Raw genomic sequence first — 9,276 nt, 5'->3', positions numbered from 1 at the left:
GTAGTTATACTCTGACTTCCCTGCTTTCATTGTTTTATAATTTGGACATAATACTTGTATCCTGTTGAAACATTGCTTCAAAATTACTGAAGGAAAGTACAAACAGTAGTCACAGCTACTCCTTTTTATGACTGTGTGTTTTCCCATTAGGGCCAGTGAGGATCACTTGGGAAATAAGATTATGCCACCCCTGGATATAGCTGCTTCCATCTCAGATTGGACTGAAAAGATATGGTCTTTCATGACTCTGTAGCATGGTCCCAATGTCTAACTGTAGTATCAATAGGATGGAAACCCATTGCCCAGAGATGTATAGGCTAACTATGGCACCTTTAGTACTTGCTCCAGAACATCAGTAGAGGTCCCCATCCAATTTGTAGTAGCATATGTTGTCATCCGGGGCACTTTCTCTTCTCCTTGCTATCCACAGAGGTAAAAATAGAAGTGTGGGAGCTCCCAATAGAGCCATTTTCTTTGTGCTTGGATGGGGCCCTTTGAAAGGGCCTGCCAAAATCAGAGAGATTCCCATTAAGGCATGTCAAGTTGGTATATACAATGCACACATATGAATATATGCAGCAAAGATATACCTTCATGGACAGAATGAAACATTTGGTACGTAAGGAATTTCACTCACAACTTGCATCTGTTTGTGGCAGAGGGTGGTATCATTGGGTGCATCTACACATGCAATTAGTGAGATGCAATAAACTCCAGCACAGTTTGTACTAATCAGCTGCTTCTGGGTGCAACGTCTTCACATGTGTCTGGGACCACAGCTTTTAGAGCAAGGACAGAGCAGCCCCGAGCTGGCAGGAGGTTAAGGGAGTCAGCTTCAGGCTCTGGGTAGCAGCATCAGGTGGTGAAGGGGCCGGCTGGGGCATGAGAGTGCTGAAGTGTGGATCTGGGTGCCAGGGAGCCCCCTCACTTGGACACCGTAATGCCCCAGCCAGCCCTGGTCACTGTTTGCATGAGCATTTTTACAGAGTTAATTACTCATAATATTGTACTGTCCACAATAGTACTATCTTACAGTGGCGTTAATCTACAGTATGTTAATACCAGCACCGTAGAAAGTGGTGCTTTACTATGGAGCTAATTAGTCAATTCCACAGTAATGCAGAAGTGTAGATGCACTCAGTGTGCAACACAACACTAACCCCCTCGCACCCCCTGCCGCATTTCTAGAATATTGATGAACTCATTCTTCTGATGTAACATCGTAAGTGATTCTTAATGTAGAAAGGAGGCAGAGTTGGTCATGGCAGTTTTTAATAAGTTAACATTTATCATTATATCCAGAGAAGATGAATTTAAAAACTGATACTTTACCCTTGCTATAGCACTAACTTCTGTTAGATCAACTAATTAAATACAGTAGTAAATGCTATACCTGGTAGTATATGTTTTGCAAATGTTTTTGTATTTCATCTTATTATATTTGTGCAGTGTGCATGTAATGCCATGCGACACCTCAGGAATACAACCCTATTGCACTGAGTTAAATATACAAAGTCAAGGATTGTGAAGATATGATGATGATTTGCTACATTCCCTTCTTCAGTTAATATATGTAATATTATTTTCTTACAATATAATGCTCTCATACCCCTGCTTTGCAGTGAAAGACATTGCTACAGTGGTTCTTTTAACATTGCTGTTTGATTAACTTGCTATTTTATTTAAGCTTATTTTACAATAAAACTTTAAAAATCAATTTAATTAAAACCATCTCATCATTGCCTATATATTATGTATGATTTACATGAAGGAGCCTTTTTTAGCTAATGTGGTCATAAGGCCATGGCAGTACAGCATTTGCTTTCTGCTTCTGCATTTCAATGGGGGTTTTTTTGAAGGGGGGGAGGGGGTTTGTTCAATCGCTGATCTATTGCAGAACTTCAGAGATGCCATGTCTTATTTATCTGCCAAAAAAATCTTACCAATCTTTGCAGAGGAGGCTTACATTGATAAAATACAATTGGGTAGTAGCCTTTTAAGTACTCCGTATGCTTACTAGTGCTTTCCTACTATGTAAACATCAAAAGCCCCAACAAAAATTATGGAAATAGCTATGCTTTCCAATGCATGGCTGTCCATGCTGTAGACTTGATGTTTGCTCAATGACTTGTAAGTAGAGAGAGGCAGCTACCCGTATTAGGCTGAAGTCCTGCCTTCTGTCAGTTGTCAGTAGGGTTCTTTTGTGATATATTTTATTGGACCAACTATATAGTTGGGAGAGAAGTTTGACACATCTTCAAGCACAAACTGCCCTTTGAAAAGTCTGTTGGGGTCATAGGAAATGTATGTCTTGCAGTCTGATCATGTCTCAAAGCAGAAATGAATATCTTCACTCTGTCCTGTCACAGAATTAGATCAGTGTGCATATGTGCCCATAAACTATTGCATCAAATGCATCCCAAAACAGCCTTCTGGAGAGTTATGTCCAGCTGCTAGATTTTACCCAGAATGATGTAGGCTCCTCTAAAGTACAAATTACTGGAGTATGAATTAACACAACACCTGGTCAGTGTATATACAAATCATATGGAGGCCCTGCTAACAGCATGAACAGAAGTAAGCCCCAGTAAATACAGAACTAGGCATATGTTATATAGCTAACACAGAAGTTCTGGAAGAATAGCTTGTGGGTTTTAGAGCTGCCTCTAAAGCTAAAAAAGAGAGAATAAATTCAAAAGACTGGCATAGAACACCAAAACAAATATCAGAATGACCAGATTCTAGCAGATTCTACTTGGTGAAAAAGGTACATTAATTGATGAAAAATAGGATTTGGATGACGTCACTTAAAGATGTTTTTTAGTAGTTGCTGAGAATAAGATGTGTATTCTGTAAACATGTTTTGGTTGGTGTATAAAAGGGGGCCTGGGAACTGTTAATACATTGTACTGACCTTAGGAGTTATGTCCATTAGGGCTCTGCAAAGTTTCGGTCGCTGATTCAATTTGGCAGAGATTCGGCCCAATTCAGCAGCTAAATCTCTGAATCTGAATTGAATCAGGAGACCCTTTAATCTCTCCAAATTGAACTGGAACCCTCCAAATCAATTTGGAAATATTTGATGATTTAGACATAGACACAGCTTTAGATGTTTTTTTCTACATACCTCAAGGTACGAGGAGGCTTGTGAATGCTGAGATGCTGGGGCAGATGGAGCATCCCATGGGAGCGTTGGAGGTGGGCTCACCAGCACACTTGGCAGTGGACTCGGAAGTGGACCAGAAGCATTTCCAGTCTACTTCTGGGTCCACTGAGGATCACGCAGGCTGGGGGGAGAGAGGGTGCAAGTGGGGGTCCCCCACACACTCAGTGGTGGACCAGGAAGTGGACTGGAAATACTTCTGGTCCACGTCTGAGTCTGCCACTGAGCACGCGGGGGACCCCACCACACTCCTGTGGGATGCTCCATCCACTCTACCATCGCAGTGCTCACGAGCCATGCCTGGTACCTCAAGGTCTGTAGAAAAAACATTTAAAGCTGTGTCTATGACCGAATTGCTGATTCTCAAAATCACCATCAAATCTTCAGATTCGAATTCGGCTGAATTGAATTGAGACAGTGATCTGAGTCAATGAATATAATCACTGTCCCCGTTTTGGGCCAAATCCAAATCAAATATGGCTTATTTCACACACTCCTAATGCCCATGCCTGTGCCATGCCTGCAAATAGTCCGCATACCACAAGGACTGACTGGTCATGAATATTAATGTCTAGGCTTGTTTGTAGACAACAGACTTGGCCAAATTATTTTTCACTAAGAACCAAACCTGGAGGTTTCTGTCTTATAACAATGAGGTTATTAGGGACACAACTTCACATAGGGTATCCTGACAGTTCATGCATTGACTGTAAACTGAGGAGGGTCGATATAAGTGGTAACATTTAACATGTAAACAACGCCAATGGAATCAGATCAGAGTCCACCCTGATAATGCTAGTGACTCCTTAAAGACCTCCAAATGACTTGCTTAAGTTTCAAAACTCAGAAATTTCCAGGCTGATCTAAACTGTCAGGAGTGACAACGTTGCACTGGGATGTGTCCTGGCATAGCTAATCCAATTCATCAGGCAAAACAGACATCACAAGTTTTCCCACAGGGTTGAGCCATGCCAGGACACATCCCAGTGCAGCTGCTCCAGATTTTCTGGGGCCCAATCCTGTGGGAAAACAGGTGATGTCTATTTTGCCTGATGAATTGGATCAGCCATGCCAGGACACTTCCCAGTACATCTGATCCACTTCATTTGGAAACATCTGTTTATACCCATATAAGCACAGGAGCCCTCACATGCATGATTGCTGGGAGGTAATGAAGAGCTCTGTAGCCTGAAGCAGGTGGGTATTGAAGAGGACCCTGCTCAGCAGCAGGAGAATGAAGCAGAGCTCCACAGCTGGCTTAGTTATCCCAGCTGCCTTAAACTTCTTTCATAAGTTTATGGATGGGATACAGAAAGGGAAGTTTCTGTGGGGGTGTGATGTATAGAGTTAGGCTTGTTGTCCCCAGGTTGCAGGGCAGAATGGGGCGTGTTTGTTTTTTCCCATGATTTTGTTTTTTGCTGGTTGTTACTTGACGCTGGAAAGGATTATTGCACTCCTTGCCACAGGTGTCAGGTTTTTTGCGGGGGTGAGGTTCTGACTTCCTTAGAAGAATTGGATATTGGTTGCAGCCAAGACTGAGGATTTTGGGTGTGCCTGTGGTCCTGCTGAGACTAAAACCAGGGGGTTTCTAGCTATAGGTTATTGCCCCTCACTCAGGGTCATACTGATTGCCATATTTGAGATCAGGAAGGAATTTTATCCTATGGTCAGATTGGTATGGACTGTGGGAGGTTTTGCCTTCATCTGTATCAGGAAGGACTCTCTTCCTTTGACTTTAAGTGCATTTTAACACCTCTTGCAGCATCAGGATGCTTGCCCCTCTGATTTAACTGCGGCTGTTCCTTGTAGTTGTGCATTTCTGAGGATATCTCTTTTGGAAAGCCCACCTTTTAAAAGTGATAAGTAGGGTGGGGACCACAGTCTCAGCCTTGGGATTCAACAGGGCAACTGATGTCAAGTATTGTTAAGCAAAGTCCACCACCATTAATATGAACCTATTTTCCCTCTGGGTCAAATGGGGGAATGGCCTGATTATATCCATCTCCACCCTTGTAAATGGCTCCTCAATGATTGGGAGAGGATGCGGGTGGTGGGGGTGATTGCAGAAATCTGTAGTCTTCTTCTGCCTTTGACATAAATCACAGGATTTGCAGCAATCCTTTACATCCTTCAGAATCCCTCACCAGTAAAAGCTTTTTTTTAGGTCTGTCATATGTCCTTTTTTTGTGACTTGTGTCCGGATCAGAGCCTTTTCCTTTTCCACTTTTGCATTGTATAATTTTCCTAGGTCTCTTGCTTCAAGTCAGTTACTTCACAAGCTTATTTGTATTTGTATATTGTATGCATTACTGATATTTAACTGATTAATTTGAGATACCACCTCTTTTTCTGATTCATCAGCTTAAAGTCATGTTTCATTCCTATTAACAGCAAAAGTCAAATTCACTGGATTTCTTGATTCCTTTGCAATTCTTTGCATTTTAGTATAGTTACAGGCACTCAGTTTAGCTATGTATTGCTTGCAATTTATCATGCCTATAATTTCTTCATAGTGTTTCCTGTGGAACTCAGTTTTGATTAAGTGGTTGTGAATGGAATAAAATGATCAGTGAAACTTCCCATCCGAAATCCTAATTTACTGAACACTTAAATAATACCACCATATAAGCAAACCCTTAAACAGTCTATCAAGATATTAAACAAATTTCAATGGTTCATAAAGTTATTTTTACAAAGGCCTTCTAAACACTGCATGATGACTCAGCTAGCCAGGCATTGCCATGGCATGAAGGGGTCATTGTTCTGATCAGCATGGTCCCCTCTTGCATGATGACAGGCTCTCAAACTACTTTTTTCCCCCTAGACTTTTATACCCTTTCACAGCCCTCTTCTGTATATTCCATATATGGTAATTTTCACCAATTACCCTTTACAGTGGTTATTACCTCATCAGCCTGTCACCTTCAGACTGTTTCTTTTTAACTTAATTCTCACTTACAGACATCCTTGGGCACCTTTTTTTCAGTTTCCTATACTACCTTGTATTTATTTTTTTTACATTCTACAGCTACCTACATTTTGTTTTGCCTATAACAGTTGTTTACATTGCCTATGTGTTTGTTTTGCTTGTAGGTAATGATGTCCATTTAAAAACATGGTATCAGATTATGTTAAGGCAGCTTACAGGTCTATATCTATAATTTATGGTCCTGTTTATCAGATTTAGTAGGGATTTATAATTTCAACATTTTATGTTTGATTGAAATAGTTTCTGAAACCTTGCCATTAATTCACATTGGTTTACCCCATACTTTTCTATTTCTCTTCTTTCCCAACATCTATCCCCAAGGCACTTCTTCCATCACCAATAAAAATATTTCTTTTTCTTCATTTTTTAAAATCCTTAGAGCCTCTTTGACCATCTCATTTTACTGAGTTATCAGTTCTTAAAATTTCTTATCATTTTCTCACTTTTCTGTAACCTGCCTACAGCTTGAATTTTGAACCTAGGCTAGTCCTGCTTGAGTTCTGCAACTAGCTGTTGCAAGATACAGTCACTGAAATCAGAATACATTACTCTATGTGCATCTGAATGGCAGCTTTTTAGGCAAATAAGTAATAGTTTTTACACTTATGCTCTGGTACTGATTCTACTTTCTTGCTGCATGGCAGTGGAAGTGGGAGTGTGCATGCATAGACTGAGTATATAGTGTCCAGGCATCTATGTAGCTGTGTACATGTACATGCACTGCATATGCATCTACAACACAGAAGTGTAGCAGAAATCCATAATACATGGGTGGAGGAAAGGTACAGATAATGGATAGGTTGTTTTGGCATGTGCCCAGGGAGAAGGAGAAATGGGTTCCATCCCCTGTCCCTTGCCCCAAGAGGATTTGACTTTGTATCTCTCTTACTTCTGAGAATAGTGCTCCAACCACCACATTACAATGTATGTATTAGTTAGGTCCTTCTCCAGTGTTCCTTTTGAAGTTAGCCACCTGGACAGCCAAAAGACATGTGGGACTTGAGGATTTTTCCTTTCAATGGGGCAAAAAAAATAGACTGCTCTACATCCATTTTATCCAATAACCACAGCAAAGTTTGGTGGCTCAACTCCAAAGGACCATTGAAAAGCCTCTAGATAACATCTAACATGTGGCATTGTGGTTAGAGCACTCTGCTCTTTCTCTGGGTGAACCTATCTCTCTTAGTTACTCAAGAAGTGCCCTACATACTCTGTTATTAGGTTTAAAACATGGTCAGGGCATTCTCTTTCCTGAGGTGGACTAATTTAGACACAATGTGCCATTTCTTAGCAGATTGAAGCCTAACAAGTGGGCATTTAAATTTACCTAACCCTGGCATGTACCATATAACAGTTTGTTAAATTATGATGTCTCTGGTCTTTTATAACATTATGCCCTCAATTTCTGTTTCTTGAAACAATAGCTAGAAGTATAGCCATATTATTTTAATAGTTTCATAGTTTTTAGGGTCGGAAGGGCCCTGAGCAGATCATCAAGTCCAACCCGCTGCCATGGCAGAAAAAAGTACTGGGTTCAAACAACCCCAGCAAGGTGTACATCTAGCCTCATCTTAAAGACCCCCAGGGTAGGAGCCTGCACCACTTCTCTTGGAAGCTGGTTCCAGATCCTAGCCGCCTGACAGTGAAGTAGCGCCTCCTGATGTTTAGTCTGAATCTACCCTCTGCCAGCTTATGGCCGTTATTTCTTGTCACTCCTGGCAGTGCTTAGGGGAACAGGGATTCCCCCAATGCCTGCTGGTCCCCCTGACTAGTTTGTAACAGGCCACTAGATCCCCCCTCAGCCTTCTCTTGTGGAATCTGAACAGGTTCAGGTCCCATAGCCTGTCCTCAGAGGGCCTGCCCTGCTGCCCCCTGATCATGCAAGCAGCCCTCCTCTGGACCCTCTCCATGTTGTCCACATCCCTCTTGAAGTGCGGCACCCAGAACTGGGCACAGTACTCCAGCTGTGGCCTGACCGGTGTCGCATAGAGGGGGAGTATCACCTCCTTGCACCTACTTGAGATGCATCAAGGTATGGTCAGCCTTCCTGACTGTCTCCCCACACTGCCGGCCCATGTTCATCTTGGCATCAATGATGACTCAAAGATCCTTTTCTGCCTCTGCACTGATGGGAAGGGAGTTTCCCAACCTGTAGGTATGCTGCTGGTTCTTCCTCCTCAGGTGCAGTACCTTGCACTTGTCAGTGTTGAAACCCATCCTGTTCTCACCTGCCCACCCCTGTAACCTGTCTAGGTCCAATTGCAGCCTATTCCTTCCTTCTCGCATGCCCACATCCCCCCACATCTTAGTGTCATCAGCAAATTGAACAGGGTGCTTTTTACCCCGTTGTCCAAGTCTCTGATGAAGATGTTGAACAGTGCAGGCCTGAGCACCAAGCCCTGTGGAACCCCACTGCCCACATCCCTCCAAGTCAAAAATGACCCATTCACCACCACTCTCTGGGTGTGGCCCTCCAGCCAGTTAGTGACCCATTTGACTGTGTAGGTGTCAACACCACAGTATCCCAGTTTTTTAATGAGAATGGGGTGAGAGACAGTGTCAAAGGGCTTCCAAAAGTCCAGAAAGACTACGTTCACTGCTACCCCTGCATCTAAGGATTTGGTGACCTGGTTGTAGAAGACCACCAGGTTGGTCTGACAGGACCTGCCTGTAATGAACCGGTGTTGGATGCCCTTAAGCACCTCCCCCACTGGCCCCTCGTGGACATGTGCCAGGATAATGCTCTAAAAAATTCTTTCAAATCCAGTGGCTAGGCAGATACCCAGGTTGTTGGCCATGGACAGCACCAGGTCCAACAGGGCGTCTCCCCTGGTGGGGCTGTGCACCTCCTGGGTTAGATGAAGATCCTGCATTTTGGCTAGGAACCTAAATGAGCGGTCAGACCTAGCTGACTGCTCTTCCCAGCAGATGTCTGGAAAGTTCAGGTCACCCATAATGACCATGTCTTTTGACCTAACTACCTCCATGAGCTGGCTTAAGAATTCCTGTTCTAGCTCTTCCCCTTGGTTGGGTGGTCTGTAGCAGACCCCCGTCATTAAGTCCCTTTCCCCTTGACTGACTTGTATTCTAACCCAGAGCACTTTAGTGTGCCCCTCCTCTGACC

This window comes from Crocodylus siamensis, chromosome 1, assembly GCF_052110815.1.
Source record: "Crocodylus siamensis isolate JL-2025a chromosome 1, ASM5211081v1, whole genome shotgun sequence".
NCBI lineage: Eukaryota > Metazoa > Chordata > Crocodylia > Crocodylidae > Crocodylus > Crocodylus siamensis.
The sequence above is the reverse complement of the archived record's forward strand: the minus strand, read 5'-3'. Positions refer to the sequence as shown.